Genomic DNA, 18,374 nt, shown 5'->3' on the forward strand with positions numbered 1-18,374 from the left:
GTGTGTGTGTGTGTGTGAGAGAGAGAGAGAGAGAGAGAGAGAGAGAGAGAGAGAGAGAGAGAGAGAGAGAGAGAGAGAGAGAGAGAGAGAGAGAGAGAGAGAGAGAGAGAGAGAGAGAGAGAGAGAGAGAGAGAGAGAGAGAGAGAGAGAGAGAGAGAGAGAGAGAGAGAGAGAGAGAGAGAGAGAGAGAGAGAGAGAGAGAGAGAGAGAGAGAGAGAGAGAGAGAGAGAGAGAGAGAGAGAGAGAGAGAGAGAGAGAGAGAGAGAGGGGGAGGAGAGGTTCGACTACCACTACCTCCCCCGCCTTGCCGTGACCCAGCACACTATACTTGTGTTGTGTCCCTTGCTCTCACTTATGCAACTTTAAACAGAAGCACCGAGACTCACACCGTGTTACAATTATTTCCCATACAAGTAAAGTTGTCTTCATTTAATTCACGATAACATGCATACATTTGTCTGTCTGGGTCTATCTGTTTCCGTCCGTCTGTTAATGTTTGATTTATCGGAGTCTGATTTTTTTCTCTGGCGTATTTTTGCAGTCTGTATCTGCGGTGTTTGTCTCTGGTATATTCTGTCTGTCGGTGTCTGTGTTGTCCAATAGCATTTTCAGGATAAGCAAGGACTTCGGTAATCTTGACATAAGGAATTACATCTGTGAATTCATTATAAAGGCAAATGGAAGGCATCGTGATTTTCCTTGTGATCCAATCGCTTCTCTATACTGATCTTGTCTTTTCAATATATTTTTCTTCCTGTTTTCCATCGCAGCCTCTCAGCAAGTTAATTCCCGGCTGCTGTTTGAAGTCCTTTGTCTAACTTTGAGGCACCTTGTATTATATTACGAAGCTTCCATATTGTCTCCCAGTGAATCACGTTTGATGGCCTTGGCAACGGTAGCCTCCGCCTCCCTGTCAGCCTCGCGTAAGGCGGAAAACGTCACTGAACAAAATTACACGAGGCAGTATCGACGTAAGCAACACCACGGCGCTTGAGAGAGACAGACTGGATCCTGGCGGCAAAGGTGACACTTCCAATCTATCTATCTATTTATCTATCTATCTATCTATATACATAGTAGATGAAAAAGGAATTACAGTACATTACGGTGAAGTGGCAGAAGTAGAAGACAGTCCGTATGAGAAGGGGAGCTGATGAGACGAATAGCCTTTGACGATACACCTTCCAAAAATGGTGTGTGAGTGAAGCGTTTATTGCATTTATCTTGTTTTAAGTTTCCAAATTTACATATGGTTTCATGCACTTTTCATTCTACATAAACACCACTTTTTGACCTTCAATCCCACGGTCATTTTAATCCTGCATCATTCTGTTACGCCACGAAATGCACAAAACCACACAACTTCGTGCTCAGAGGAAGCTAATCCACTCAGTTCCCCAAGCCTCGGTCGCTCCATCGGACTCTCTCCATCTGTGTCTACCGCCTCCACTTCACAGCACAGACGGAGACGCAGAAATCCATTAACTGTGAGCGGTAACTTGATTTCTCGCGACCCGTGTTTCGCTCTCCCGGAAGGGGACCCAAGAGATGCTGGAATAAGGCAAGGGCAGCGCGGGCGAGGGAAAGATGAGAGATAGTGGAGGACGAATGGGAACCTAACGACATTACAAAGAAAGCGAATAGACGAGAGGAGAGGAGAGGAGAGACGAGAAGAGAAGAGAAGAGAAGAGAAGAGAAGAGAAGAGAAGAGAAGAGAAGAGAAGAGAGGAGAAGAGAAGATAAGAGAAAAGAGAGGAGAGGAGAGAAGAGGAGAGGAGCGGGGAGTAACGGGGAGCGGAGGAGAGGAGAGGAGAAGAGAAGAGAAGAGAAAAGAGGAGAGAAGAGAAGAGAAGAGAAGAGAAGAGAAGAGAAGAGAAGAGAAAAGAAAGGAGAGGAGAGGAGAGAAGAGGAGAGGAGCGGGGAGTAACAGGGAGCGGAGGAGAGAAGAGAAGAGAAGAGAAAAGAGAGGAGAGGAGAGAAGAGGAGAGGAGCGGGGAGTAACGGGGATCGGAGGAGAGGAGAGGAGAGGAGAGGTGCGGGGAAAAGAGAAGAGGAGAGGAGAGGAGATAAGAGAAGAGAAGATGACAGCGAGAGGGCTCATCTGTGTGTGTGTGTGTGTGTGTGTGTGTGTGTGTGTGTGTGTGTGTGTGTGTGTGTGTGTGTGCTTGTGTTTTTTGTGTGACTTAGATTAGAAGTAAACAAGCAGATAATGATATGGACCAATACCTCACCCACCGGAGCAAGAGGCTGTATATAAAATTCCAATATAAAAAAAAAAAAAAAAAAAGCATTGCATGATAATGGCAAAACTAGATGCAGACTCCTTCAAGAGAAAATAATTGCTAATTTAGTTACATGTGGACGCCCTCTGCGTTGTCCCGCTAGCAAGGAAAATGCAATAATTGCACTGCTGTAACGTTCCTTGCCCTCAGTCGCACCTGTGACGCAATATTGTTTGCATTCGACCTTTGTCTAACCTCGAGTACTGTCTAACCTATTCCCGGGATTGGAATTCATGATCTGTGCGATATAATAATCAATGGTGTTACTTATTTAGAGTATAAGTGTTAATATTACTTACAAAATATATATATATATATATATATATATATATATATATATATATATATATATATATATATATATATATATATATATATATATATATATATATATATATATATATATATATATATATATATATATATATATATATATATATATATATATATATATATATATATATATATATATATATATATGTGTGTGTGTGTGTGTGTGTGTGTGTGTGTGTGTGTGTGTGTGTGTAATTTTAATGATAAAAAAATCATTATTACTCTGTAGTGAGTGAGATTTTCAAAATGCAGTCCTCTCTCTGTTCCCCCTCGCTCGCCCTTCAGGCAGCCGGCCGTTCTCACAGCGGGGACCTCTTCCCCGGGGACGGCCTGCAAATTTGCCGAGGGTGGGCCTTAGAGTGTTCCGTTGTAATCACCGTGACAATAATGTGTTAATTCATCCGCTGCCTCTCATAATCAGCCATAAACTTGCTAATGAGAAATTTGTAAGTTTGATAATGTGGTCACTGTCAGTTTACTCCCTCACTGTCAATGAAACACGGGTCCCGGCACCGACCACTCCGTCATGGCTCACACAATTCTCTGGAGGCTCAGCGCCAGACGAACGCCGGAGGACATTGAACAAAGGTGTTCCCTTGGTTCAAACTTACTATAAAAAACGAGCCGGATGTCTAGGTATAAGCAGGTAATGCGATATGAAATTAAATATATACCAGACATATTAATCTTAAATTATTATCTTTAAACTAGAATGCCACTGATAAATGGAACCAGAAAAATGAACACCCGTGAAAGCGAGAGAAATATTCATATGGGCTACAGTTATTCTTCTGACCCCCTTCCCCATCTCTCTCTCTTTTTCCACGAGCACTAACGAACGTCTGTCCTCATAAAACCGCAGACTTTTCCGCGGACGGTAAGAGGTTCCTGTATAGCTCCTTAATTAGACTATACAAAATGCAGCCGATGCCGGGGTCTGCATTAGACTCAGCGTTTATAAATTAATTAAAGAATTTATTTTGGAGTTTCACACTCAAACATACATGTGCGCGCACACACACACACACACACACACACAGGGAGAGAGAGAGAGAGAGAGAGAGAGAGAGAGAGAGAGAGAGAGAGAGAGAGAGAGAGAGAGAGAGAGAGAGAGAGAGAGAGAGAGAGAGAGAGAGAGAGAGAGAGAGAGAGAGAGAGAGAGAGAGAGAGAGAGAGAGAGAGAGAGAGAGAGAGAGAGAGAGACTTAGTATTCGTGGCTCTGAGCAGGCTTTGGTGTCAGGCCAGGCGAGTGAATGGTGGAGACACTATGATATTATATTATATTGGGCCACGGTGGAGGCGTCTGGTGGTCTCCTGCTGTTGCTTCTGCTGCTGCGGACACTATTGCAACTATTACTGTTAACGAATGTAGTAGTAACAATAGCATACGTAGTAGTAGTGCTGTAGTAGTGCTAGTAGTACTAAAACTAATTATACTAACATTAATGATAATAATAATAACGAAACTACTACTACTACTACTACTGCCTCCTCCTCCTCCTTATGCTACTACTACTACTACTACTACTACTACTAGTTATTATTATTATTATTATTATTATTATTATTATTATTATTATTATTAGTATATAATAATAATAATAATAATAATAATAATAATAATAATAATAATAATAATAATAATAATAATAATAATAATAATAATAATAATAATAATAATAATAATAATAATAATAATAATAATAATAATAATAATAACAATAATAATAACAATAGCAATAACAATAACAATAACAATAATAATAATAATAATAATAATAATAATAATAATAATAATAATAATAATAATAATAATAATAATAATAATAATAATAATAATAATAACAATAAATATAACAATAACTATCATTATGATTATAATTATTATTACTTAAAACACATTTCTTTTTTATACTAATGTTACTGTTGCTTTGCAAGAACATGAAACAATTTTTTTTATATGCAGCAGCAGGCAGAACTGCAGCTCCAGCGGGAGCAGCACCATTTGAAGTATCAGGAGCTGTAGCAGCAGGAACAACAGGAACAACATCAAGATACACAGCAGTACTGACAACCACAAGAACAGCAGCAGTAGCAAAAGTGCATGAAAGGATGAGACTTAGACGAGGTCGACGGCGACGACGACGAAAATGAAGAGGAGGAGGATGAGGAGGAGGAAGAGGGGGCGGTGGAGGAAAAGAGGAATGAAAAGAAGAAGGAGAGAATATGGAAACCTAAAAATAATTGAAAGGAAGTGAAGGAGGAGGAAATATGGAAACATTAGTCAGCAGAAAGCCTATTGGCTCATTGCGAGGCTGCCTGCTTTTACTGAGGACGAGGAGGAAGAGGAGGAGGGTCAGACGACGACGACGACTGTGAAATTGGAAAGAAGGAGAAGGAAGAGATGAAGGTTGAGAAGGCCGGCGACAATGAGCGAAAGCAGGCAAGAAAACGTGAGAACAAGGCGCAGGTTGAGCTGAGGCAGGACTAGAATGATTAATGATGACCATTCTCAGGGTACGACGCTCTGGGCAACTACATCGAGGTGTCGTTGTGCTATCTTTGCGAGGCTTTGATAGGGCTGTCGTGGCTATCATGCTTGAATGAACGATACTGTCAGCTTTATCCTTCTCTCTCTCTCTCTCTCTCTCTCTCTCTCTCTCTCTCTCTCTCTCTCTCTCTCTCTCTCTCTCTCTCTCTCTCTCTCTCTCTCTCTCTCTCTTTAGAGACAAAATTGTGAATTACCTTGAAAGCCACTCATTGATTGGGGACTCACAACATGGCTTCCGAAACAAAAGATCCTGCCTATCAAACCTATTAACCTTTTATAACGACCTCTTCACTGTTTATGACGTAACCAAATCACTGGACGTAGTCTATCTTGATTTCCAGAAAGCGTTTGATAAAGTCCCGCATCATAAATTACTTTACAAATTAAAGCAAATAGGTATTGACGGTCAAGTAAACCAATGGATCGCGAATTGGTTGAGCAACAGACAACAAAGAGTAGTGATCGACGAATTTAACTCAGAGTGGGCGCCTGTCACTAGTGGCGTCCCTCAGGGCTCGGTCCTTGGCCCAGTGCTCTTCATTATTTACATCAACGACGTGGATGTTGGACTCAATAACCGCATTAGTAAATTTGCAGACGACACAAAGATTGGCAACTCGGTTCTCACTGATGAAGACAGGCAAAGCCTCCAAGAGGATTTGCACAAAATTTCAGCTTGGTCGGATAGATGGGAGATGCCCTTTAACGTAGACAAGTGCCAGGTCCTTCAAGTTGGAACGAGGAATAAGAAGTTCGAATACGAAATGCGCGGCGTTAAACTCAAAAGCGTTCAATGCGTCAAAGACTTGGTTGTCAATATCGCGTCAAACCTCAAATTCACAGCAATGCATCGATGCAGCAAATAAAGCGAACAGAATGTTGGGCTTCATTAAAAGAAACTTTGTATTCAAGAATAAAGATGTAATACTCCCGCTCTACAACAGTTTAGTCAGACCCCACTTGGAATATGCGGTACAGTTTTGGTCTCCCCACCATGCAAAGGATATTGCTAAATTAGAAGGTGTTCAGCGTCGGGCAACGAAAATGATCCCTTCCTTGCGCAACAAGTCCTACGAAGAAAGGCTTTCTACCCTTAACATGTTCTCTTGAGAAACGTCGCCTGAGGAAAACTGATCGAATGTTTTAAAATACTTAATGGTTTCACGAATGTAGACAGATCAACATTGTTTATGATCGATGACACTTTGCGCACGAGGAACAATGGCGTAAAACTCAGATGTAGACAAGTAAATTCAGACTGCACCAAATTTTTCTACACTAACGTTGTAGTGCGAGAATGGAATAAGCTTCCACCGTCAGTGGTCCAGTGTAACACGATTGACTCCTTCAAAAATAAGCTCGACCGTCACTTCCTTCAACTTAATATCAACTAGAGTAGAAATGCAACGTTTTGGAGTCTTCTGATTAATGTAAAATCACTTAGGTTTAAGGACAGACCACCAAGTCTGGACCATGGGGTCTGTGTGGTCTGATTTTCTATGTAAATCTCTATAAATCTCTCTCTCTCTCTCTCTCTCTCTCTCTCTCTCTCTCTCTCTCTCTCTCTCTCTCTCTCTCTCTCTCTCTCTCTCTCTCTCTCTCTCTCTCTCTCTCTCTCTCTCTCTCTCTCTCTCTCTCTCTCTCTCTCTCTCTCTCTCTCTCTCTCTCTCTCTCTCTCTCTCTCTCTCGCAGCAGAAATTTCGTGTTTCATCACACTGTGCTTTAAAACGAAAATATTGAGTTTATGAAGTTGCTCTTCTGCAGGAAAGGAGGATGACGAACTTAAGACCGCAGATGTCTTGCAACTATACTTCAGCGGAGGTGGATTGCATGACCATCGACATTTATTTGGTTGAAGTGTTCAGTTGCAACTCTCAATAAATTTGCTCAACGGCTACATGTAATTTTGAACTGTTATTATTGCGTTGATAAGTTCTTCAAAATGTATTAAAAAGAAAACAATATTTCAATATAAAACTGATTTTTCATTGCAATCCTAAATTCTTCTTCATCGGCACGTAACACTTGTTTTTTTATTCATTGTCATTAAATCGTCTTTAACGTACTTCATTTCAAGTGCATATTATGGCGTCTTAGTTTTGAGCGTCAACCGCTCACTTCTCAGGCGCGTGAGGCCGAGTACGTAAAGCAAAACTGTTTACCTTTCCACCGGAAATAACTCGGCTCTCGTTTCCAGGTAAATTGGGTCCATGGACTTCTACTGGATGCAGTTTAGAATTGCTGCACACGAGTGTAAAATGAAAAAAAATCTATATGTTACAGAACACCGATTTTTTTTTCTGTATTGTCATGGTCTTTGGTGCACAAACTGAAAACGAATTTACAGTCATTCCAGGCTCCACGTTATGGACTATCGAACATTTGAATCATTGCAATACGGGAAAGAGGAGCTGCAGCACCAGCCAGACACACACATGACCGGTTATCTATGAAGGAATTACACGCGCGTGAGTGGACGGGGCTGAAGCAGTTGGTGGCGTTAAGGCGGGCAGCCAATCAGTGGGTCGTTTTAACACCCAATACTAATCAATGCCACACAAAAGCTCGTCCCCGTGCTGTTTCAGACTTTTCTTCATCATTCAAACCCGAGAACTTTCAAGCAAGTTCATTGCATATAAGACACTCAGTCATTGTTCTTTCCCTAAAACTGTCAACAGTGGTATCCAGCAGATCTCTGTCCTATCTCCCACTAGAGCTCTTTCTGTTGTTCAATGATGATATTCTTTACAAAACGAACTGTTCTTACACCGATGACTCTATTCTGCATTACTTAACTTCTTTTGATAAAAGACCAACAACAAGAACTATACGATTCCAGGCTGGAGCCCGCAGAACGCTCAACCTCAGACCTTACTATTATTTCCGATTGGGACAAGAACATCTTGGTGTTCTTCAACGTCTCAAAAAATCAATTTCTCCACCTATCCACTCGACACAATCTTCCTAACACCTATCCCCTATTCTTCGACAACACTCAGCTGTCACTTTCTACACTAAACATCCTCAGTCTATCCCTAATTCAAAATTTTAACTGGACACTCCATATCTCTTCTCTTACTAAATCAGCTTCCTCGAAGTTGGGAGTTCTGTATCGTCTCCTCCAGTTCTTTTTCCCCTCCTAGAAACCTGTAGGGGCCTTGGCCGCCCTCGTATGGAGTATGCATCTCACGTGTGGGGGGGCTCCACACACACAGCTAGCTCTCTTGGACAGATTAAAGTCAAAGGCTCTTCGTCTCATCAACTCCCCTTCTCATTCTGACAATCTTCTACCTCTTAAATTCCGCCGCCATGTTGCATCTCTTTCTATCTCCTATCGATGGTTTCATGCTGAATTCTCTTCTGAACTTGCTAACAGCATGCCTCCCACACCTCCACGGTCCCGTTGCACTCGACTTCTGCTCTAGCTCATCCCTATACTGTCCAAACCCCTTATGCACTCTTTCATCCCTTACAGGCTTACACTGATAAACTCTGAAACAGTCTTCCTTCGTGTCTATTTCGTCCTGCCTATGACTTGTCCTCTTTCAAGAGGAGTGTATCAAGACACCTCTCCACCCGAAATTGACCTCTCTTTTGGCCACTCTTCATTTTTCTTTTTTTATGGGAGCAGCGATTAGCGGGCTTTTTTTCCACACTTTCTCTTTGTTGCCCTTGAGTTGCTTCTTGAGCTGTAAAAAAAAAAGTGAACAAAGATTATAATTTGAAAACGTTGGGTAAGATATACACGATGCAGCATCTTCTAGTCATCAGTATCGCGACACGCATCTCCGGCACGTCAACTATTTGCGTATTTGGATTTCGGAAAGTAGAGGCACACACGAGTCGGAGAGTTGCAGAGAGAAAAAGTTATTTTTTTATATGATGAGTTGCTATTAAATTAGATCTACAAGTAAGGTTTGACTAACATATAATTTAGAAATAAAACAAACAGAAGCAAAAAGTAATTTGATACAATAATTAAAAAAAAGAATTCTTTTAATTTTGCATACATTATAATAGATCTAGTATTCAGTCAGTAATGCAGACAAGGTCCATTTAGATATATTGAATAAATGGAAAGAAATGTATAAAACTTTAAATATTTTCTTTAGCTCACATTATTAAATGAATTCCAAGAAAAATATATTGCCTGAATGCGTTTATAATAGACGCTCGAATTTGCATCCTCTGGCGGCGAGAGAAGGAGCCTGCCGCGCTCAGTGATGCGGCGCGACACACGCTTTAAAGGAGCAAGTGCATGAATCAGCGATTGTAATGATGATAATAATAATAATAATAATAATAATAATAATAATAATAATAATAATAATAATAATAATAATAATAATAATAAGAATAATAATAATAATAATAACAACAACAATAGCAATAACAATAACAATAATAATGATAATGATAATGATAATGATGATAATAATGATAATAATGATAACAATGATAATAATAATGATAATAATGATAATGATAATGATAGTAATGGTAATGGTAATGATAATGATAATGATAATGATAATGATAATGATAATGATAATAATGATAATGATAATGATAATGATAATGATAATGATGATGATGATAATGATAATGATAATGATGATGATAATGATAGTAATGGTAATGGTAATGATAATGATAATGATAATAATGGTAATGGTAATGGTAATGATAATGATAATGATAATGATAGTAATATTAATATTAATAGTAATAGTAATACTAATGGTAATGGTAATGGTAATGATAATGGTAATGATAATAATGGTAATGGTGATGGTGGTGGTGATGATGATGATGATGATGATGATAGTGATAATGATAATGATAATGATAATAATAATAATAATAATAATAATAATAATAATAATAATAATAATAATAATAATAATAATAATAATAATAATAATAATAATAATAATAATAATAATAATAATAATAGTAATAATAATAATAATAATAATAACAGGTGACAGAGAGAGCCTTTTACACATATTGTTCTTGTTCGTCGCAACTCGTGATGGACTTGTTATTTCAAGCCGTAAAAAAAAATCAGAACTCAAAAAATGTACAAGGTACTGATGGAGCAGCGCTTATTGCTGTCAACAAGACCGAGCCAGGCACCAAGCCGATACAATGGACGAGTAATGTTTCTCCGTGTGAAAGAAAGCCAGAACGTGACAAATGTCCTCCTCGCTCGCTCTGACGTGATCTCGTTACTCTGCCTGTCCTTGGAAGGAGAGTGGTCTCGGTGCTGCGGGAAATGATGCACTGAAGATTGCTTTCAAGCTGAGGGTCACAAAAAAATATGTAAAATTTTCATTTCAAATTCGCTGAAAGCATAAAAAAAATAATGATATTGATAAAGGCAAACCAAAAACTGACGCGTTGAAAAAAAAATGCAGATGTATCGTAAAGTCCACTTGCGAGGGACAGGTTTGTGGGATTACTTATTATGCTGCAAATGAGATCCACGACGACATGATGAAGTCTCTTGTAGCGGAAGGCTTAGATCTCCCAATTTCAATCTTCATGATAAGTGGAAGATGAACGGATTGAAACATAAAAGAATTCCGTGCACGTCGCACCGCGCGGTGCGTCCCTTGAATACTAATGGCCACAACATGATCACCCTTGGATCAGCAAAGGCAAATTTTTATGTGTAAAAAATAACGACCTAAGAAACTAATAAGTGCAAATATGTTTCTTACATAAAATACTCATCTATACTCAGAAAACTAACACATATTAAAAGCAAAAACAGGTCAGCGTACAAGCACGATATCCAGGAGGACCTTGGTTCGTCTCGCCCGCCGCTACAAGCTGACAATTTTCAGTCATCGCTGAGTGGCCGAATGCAACCCATGTGTTATCCGAATGATCACCTATCATCCCGGACCTGGCGAAACTGTCTCAAGAGGATCAAGTGGAGCGACGAGGGACAACATGAGCCAAGCAACAAAGGCTCCACTATCATGTAATAGTCTGCGGCACCAACAGGATGGAGCCGACCAACAGGACCAATCGTGAAAGCTTACCGGCAATACAGGCTCAAGGGAAAAAGATGCTCGAATTGAAATAAGAAAACTGCATGCCTTTGCTCTTCCTAAGGGACCATTCAGGGTTTTTCGGTCCTTTTTACGTTTGGTAAACTCGCTTTAATAAACAATAATATTTTTTTGTATGATCAGCTTGTTCGCAATATTTTGATGTCCCAATATAATGTCACAACCTACCGTAGGAAAAAAATATTTTACTGTTACGATAGAAAAACACATTCCTTTACTTATTTCATTATAACTTAAGTACTACTGATCCAAATTCCTTGAAACTGGGTGTGATTATAGTCTGATACTTCGTGCTCAAGGGGAGCAGAGTGGTTTTCAGCCAAATAAATTTGTTTATGTGCGAGATTTTTTTTTTTTTTGGAAAATTTCTGAAATGCGCAGAAACGGAAAACATGAGGACTTTTTTTTAATTAATCTAAGGAGGATTTCACTCTGCTTTCAAATTAGCGCATTTAAGGACGAGTAAAAAAAAAAAGCAATAAAATCCTTCCGACAGCAGTGAAGTTACAATGGAGTGAAGGTGAATAATTGTTTTTTGAGATAACTGCCGCGAAGTTGACAGGCCACGGCGCCGCTCTGCTCAAAAGCCTCCAGGAGGTGCTTGTATCTTATTTTCTTTCTTGATGGAGTGTCCATCAGGAGGTCCTTCTTTTGTATATATTTATGCTGGATAATTGTGTATTCTAGACCAGCGGGGTGGTGGATGTTGCTGTGGACGTATTCTGCAATGTAGTCCGCTGTTGCTTGAGCTGCAGCAAAGTCCAGCTTTCGTTTCGTTGCATTTATATGCTTGAGACAGTATCTCCACATATGACTGTGAAATGACTCATTTGGATATTGTGTTAGAAGCATCATGTCAACATTTCATTAGTCGTAAGGTGTTCATAAACACCTCTTACTATATAGTTCCAACTGGTCAGGTGGCAGTGAAAAGGAGACTTTCATTACTGCTCTATGGCTTGCAGGTGTTTCTCCTTTGGCGAGTGCAGCCTGAGAAAACACCGAGAATCTTCACTCTTTGGGCATAGTGTGGTTGTGCTTATCATCTGTGGAACTACAGTGATATAATGACGACATTATTTCATCCTTCATCTCCGCCTCTGCCGTGTTTACTTTTCTCTTGATAGGTGGTTTGAAACAGTACTGTAGAACGTGTAGATGGTGAATTACTTTATCCTTTATCTTTCAGCCTATTCCTCCCACCCAAAACAGATTTTCTTCTCTTACCACTCTGCTGCACTTCTATATGTGTTTCCTTGCACAAATTTCTTAGTTCTATACTATGTAGTCTACTCAATCTTTTAGCTACACGATTTGTGCAGTCCCACTTACAAGCCACATTCTCACAGAATTTTACAATGTCCTCTTTTCTTATCATAATATCATTATTCTGTAGATGACTTTTTGGTCTTTTCTTTGTTGAAGACAGCCTCACAGAGCTTGTGGCAGTGCACGGAGTGGAAACCGCGCATACGACCCAGCAGGCGGGCTGCTCTCGCCTGAGACATTTGTTTGTTCATTCTTACTCATCTTTCGTCTTTCTTGATTATGCAAGACTTTAATTTTGTTTTTGTCTTGCATTGGAAGGTTTCGTCATTGTTGCTAAGTGCTCAAAGCAGAACTTGAGGGGTAGAACACTAAGGAGGGCGTCTGCCGAGGTGGAGCAGACGAGCAAACACCCTCTATTTAGTTAGGCCTATGGGCCACTGAACGTCAAGCCTTGACGTTCAGTGGCCCATAGGCCTAACTAAATAGAGGGTGTTGACGGTGTCCTTGACGGTCAAGGACACCCCCAGCGGAGCGTGTGGGAAGCCCACATGTTGCCACTTGTCATACACACAAAAAAAGTTTTAGGGTCTGTTTCAGGGTGTAAAAACAGATTATGTTATAATGACCATTTGAATTTAAATGTCACGCAGCACGTGGAAAGATTTAGATTCGCGCACCCCAAGTACTCAAAACAGGAGTACCTACAACTTTGAATTCTTCCGACATATTGGCACACCATTAAACTCTTTTTTCCACAGGGAAATTACGAAAACGATATTTTTCAAGAAAATGCCTATTTTTACCCTGAATGGTCACAGTGCACATCAAAACGAAATACAAGATTGTGAACTCAAAAACGGCATTCCTTATTTTTCTCACACATTTGTTTGGTTCCCAGTCTGTTAGCTAAAATTACAGAGGCCTAAGGCATACGTTCCGCCTGGCAAGACTTTCTTCCTTGACCATCAGCACATCACAGCACACAAAATTAACACACACTTACGTATGTTTAGGAAATAAAACAATAAAAAGGTGTGGCGATAATAATGATGATGACAATGATGATATAATGATAATAATAATGCAAGCTGTTAGTGTTATATCACAGGTATCGGATTGAAACATCTGCCGGGCTTCGACGCCACCTAGAGACCCAGGTGGCACTTGACACCAGGTATTATTGAACTATTATTCATTATTATTATTATTATTATTGTTATTGTTATTGTTATTATTATTATTATTATTATTATTATTATTATTATTATTATTATTATTATTATTATTATTATTATTATTATTATTATTATCATCATTTTATTGTTATTATTATTATTATTATTATTATTATTATTATTATTATTATTATTATTATTATTATTATTATTATTATTATTATTATTATTATTATTATTATTATTATTATTATCATCATCAATATTGCAGTGTTTTATACAATCACTATCTTGTGTAAATATTATCACCATTATCACCCTCATAATCATCATCATCCGTGAGTATATACACATTCGAGCCCCGTAACACACACGCTGAACGGCGTCACGAGCATGTTAGGGCGCCGCGGCAGAGCTTCACAAAACCAAAATTTTGCACAAAATATGCCTCCTCCAGACCCATACAACGCTTCGCGCCGCACCTTTCCAAGCAGCGGCGTGGCATTATGCATTTGTCTGGTGAGCATCGTCTGCCCCTTCGCCACCCGGGCCCTTCCAAGCACGTATGAAGGGGACAATTTACTCTACCACTGTCAGTCCCGTGCTTCATCTCGCTACTGCAGCATGGAATACGCCTGGCCTATACGTTTATACAAGAAGGCCAAAATAAACGAGAGAGAGAGAGAGAGAGAGAGAGAGAGAGAGAGAGAGAGAGAGAGAGAGAGAGAGAGAGAGAGAGAGAGAGAGAGAGAGAGAGAGAGAGAGAGAGAGAGAGAGAGAGAGAGAGAGAGAGAGAGAGAGAGAGAGAGAGAGAGAGAGAGAGAGAGAGAGAGAGAGAGAGAGAGAGAGAGAGAGAGAGAGAGAGAGAGAGAGAATCATTTATAATAAGGACTGAATAATTCAATACTATTAAAAGCCTGTTTGCATCACGGCGACACAGTGCCCTAAAAGCCCTGTAAAGTGTGCGGGGTCACCGGTAATCACGTGTCGGTGCAAAACAAATGAAAGCGTCCAGCTCAATAAAGACAAAGTGAAGCACATCCAGGCAGGCAGCGAGCCATCATTGCCTACCGGGGCCATAAACACTAATCACCGCAGCTCAGCACTCAGCTCACAAGACCAGCATTCCGAGGACGAAGAAGATGGACGCTCCTTGAGAGTCTCCCTGAAGCTAGTGGGTTTCTCAGGAGACAGTTAATAGCGCAACCTTAATTAAAGCCTGATTGCCAAATATAATGAGGCACATCGTCTCATCATCAGCAATCTCACGGCCCTTAATTTCGTGATTATACTCCGCGTCTGATCAATGGAGACGTCGAATGCTCGCGATTAGTGCACGCTTGGATTATACTTTACAATATTTCGATTTGTAGAGAGATTGATCGATGAGGATTGGTGCAAGATTTACCCCCATCAATCTTCGAAATAGCTGTTTGTCCGGGATGCTGTCAACCTCAATATGAATCACTTCGATCCTTATGTTATGTGGTCCACATATCTTTTTAGTGATATCATGGACTTTACACAAAATTAGATATTTGGCAAAGAAATGAAAAAAAATCTCAACTCTAGCATCTGGCATTTCCGAACACTAGAATGTGAACACAGTCGTTATAATTCATTACTTTTTACTTCTGATCCAAAAAACAGTGAACTTATGAACATGCCTTTCAACATATTATCTATTCAATCCATGTGTTCATCCATTAAAAGTTTCCGGTATTTTCAGTCTACCGCTGCCAGTCATCCATCACCTGCGTAATTTGCTTTGGTATCTCTTACACAGATTTACTTTGGCATAGTATCTTTCTTCTCAACCTTGCTTAGATTCATCGTCTTTAAAATTATTGAAACCTTTTTGGTAAGCTTTACACTAAATCCGTCATTAATGCACCGTCAAACGTTGATTAAACTTGGTGACAATTTTATTAATCTTATTTTTTCCCTCACACATTATTGTTTACTCTCTTTCGTGGTCAGCAAAAAAATTCATGTGATCAATTGTTTCTCATCTCTTCCTTGCTGAACTCCAACTAATGTGAGTACTGTTTTGCTACAGATAACAATCATCAGACAATCCGTAGACTTTTTTATGCCTCAGTACACCAGATTAAATAACAAGAATTTGACCATGCCCGGAATGGTAACCGGTTTCGATTCACACTTCAATGCACTCTCTCCTCCAGGACCGTGCACACCTTTCTACATCCATGCACACCCTTCTAATGTCTTACACACACCACCAGGATCATTCACACCTTTTCATGATCACCCTCGCCCTTCACATGTCTTACACTATTTTACAGGTTGGTGGGGAGGGGTCTACGTTGCCACCGTCGAAAGCATTCATCAAATACAACTTTGCTCAGTTCTCCACAACCTTGTCCCGTTTTTATGGTCAGTACCTCCTTGCATACCAACATGAATCTGTTTTATAACATATTTTACATATGTATACACGCATTCCTAATTCTCAATACCTCCTCCATCATCAAAGTCCATTAATTTTTTACCATTGCCACTGGGCGACGAGTTCCGAGGACAGAAAAACCGGTCCGGTAGAAAAGCTGGAAGATGCTTGTTCCCCCTTTTAGGGGCCTATATGTAATAGAGGCCCGCAGCCGGATCGCATTAACAGGTTAGGGTTGATCCGACTTTCCAGCGGCGGGATAGAGAAGGGTCATGGAACTGGTGCGTCCTGATTACTCTATAAAAGCTTTTTTTTTTTCATTAGTGTCGTCAAAAACGCACTCACGCAGGCAGGCAGGCAGGCAGGCACTTATACGCACGTGCCCCCCCCCCAACACACACACGTACACAGGGAAGTGTAAAAAGAAATATGCACGAGAAAAGGCAGTAAAATACAAGATGCGTGATCAGTAGTCACCAAGCAAACAAAGGTAGCGCCTATTATGGCACTGGTCTTTTCGCGAAGAAAAAGATTGTGACTGCCGGCGATAGTCCCTCACGCCCCACCCAAGTAATATCTCCATACACAATAGTACTCTGACTCGGTATCAAGTATATCACATTTATAATAAAATATTCACATTTATAGGTAATATGGCTGCCTGCAGCCCACAACCGGGACTTAACCTTGCGAAGAAGCCCACGGACAGCAACGGATTAAACAGAGACCGGCAAACAGACTAACCGACTGATAGGCAGGCAGAAAATGTGATGACTTGGAACAAACCAAATAAACCATGACGCCGCTGTACCCTGACTGGATACTTATCAATGTGGCATTATCTTGCATTAAAGTGATAATAGCAAAGACACAGTCATGATCACTTACTTCTAACAAGAGTCATCTGACGCACTGACCCCCTCAAGAAGCTGACACCAGAGTGAGATCGATAGTAGAAAATTTGAGACTTGTGAGAAGATTCGACTGTTAAATAGCCAGAAAAACGAGAAAAGATGAGTGAAATACCACACGTGCGGGCGCTGCGCCCTGGAAGACCCACTTTCGAGCCCAGCCCGCCGTTACAGACTGACAATTTTCAATCACCGCCGAGTGGCCTAAGCCTTCCCGCGTGCTGTCCTGGACACAACCTTTAACCCGGACTCTAGATTCTCTCGAAAAGAGGATAAAAAATAGGCTCCGGGGAACAGGATGAGTCAAGCAAATATGGCGACACTGCAAGACACTTCGCGGGGCCGGTATGGGCTGGGGCGGACCATCAGGCCACCAATAAAAACTACTAGCGCAAGAGGCGGAACGTAAAAAAAAAAAAGTTTTAATAGCTCATCCTTCATTTTAATATGAATCACGGATTAACGTTTTAAATTATATAATGCAGAATTTAGACAGTAAAATGATAAACTTTAATGGTCGATGAAAACACCCACCGGACATGAACCTAAAAGGAAATTTTGCATAAGTTAAGGTATACCAGGCAGCCGCCTGAGGGCCAGGTGAAGCGAAGCACCTGAGAAGCACCTGAGAAGCACCCTCAAGCGCACATTGATCAGGGAGAGCAAGTGGTTCGCCTGGGACTTGCCCGGGGCAAGGTCGAGGTAATTGGCAGAGAAACATTCTCTCCTATATTATCAGCAGCATCTTCTAAAAAACTACGGAGTAATTATGACTGCCTGAGGCACATAGGAACACCAACCTGTTGGAAGCAGGCTCCCGGGCGTGCCCCAGGGTCCGTGGTGGCATCCTGTGAGAGGCGGCGCATCGCTGCGCGGGAACGATGCCACAAGATACTGCAAAAATTAAATTAAAAGTGTTGCAATAATATGGGGAAAACATGTCTTAAAAATAAAAGTTTAAGGAACAGCCGATGCCGCAGACATATACTTTAATTTTACGACTCAAGGCCACCTGAAAACAAAAAAACCACTTAAGGTCAAAACACTGCACAATAATATATATATATATATATATATATATATATATATATATATATATATATATATATATATATATATATATATATATATATATTTGTGTGGGTATGCGTTTGTTTGAATGTTGTTTGTGTAGGCTAATATTTAAGTGTTGGTGTATGTGTATAACAATGTGTAACGGTGGACAACACCGGACAGTCAATGGTAAACGAGTACAAGAAAGATAAACATTGAAGACACGACGCGGACAGAGACAAGTACTGACGATGAACATGAAAACACAGAATTTTAAAGTCTTTCTCTGCACTGCCCCATATTCTTA

At 40.2% G+C, this 18,374-nt stretch overlaps 1 long non-coding RNA gene across 1 annotated transcript in view; it reads right to left on the reverse strand.

Annotated features, from left to right (window-relative positions):
- The window catches only part of LOC127009761 (uncharacterized), a 94,034-nt gene extending 76,125 nt beyond the window's left edge, over positions 1 to 17,909 (reverse strand). Inside the window, exon 1 of the long non-coding RNA XR_007762253.1 lies at positions 17,815 to 17,909. This is a non-coding gene — a long non-coding RNA (uncharacterized LOC127009761). The remainder of the gene's footprint in view (positions 1 to 17,814) is intronic.
- Positions 17,910 to 18,374: the final 465 nt, after the last annotated feature.

This window comes from Eriocheir sinensis, chromosome 41 (genome assembly GCF_024679095.1).
Source record: "Eriocheir sinensis breed Jianghai 21 chromosome 41, ASM2467909v1, whole genome shotgun sequence".
NCBI classification, from domain to species: Eukaryota; Metazoa; Arthropoda; class Malacostraca; order Decapoda; family Varunidae; genus Eriocheir; species Eriocheir sinensis.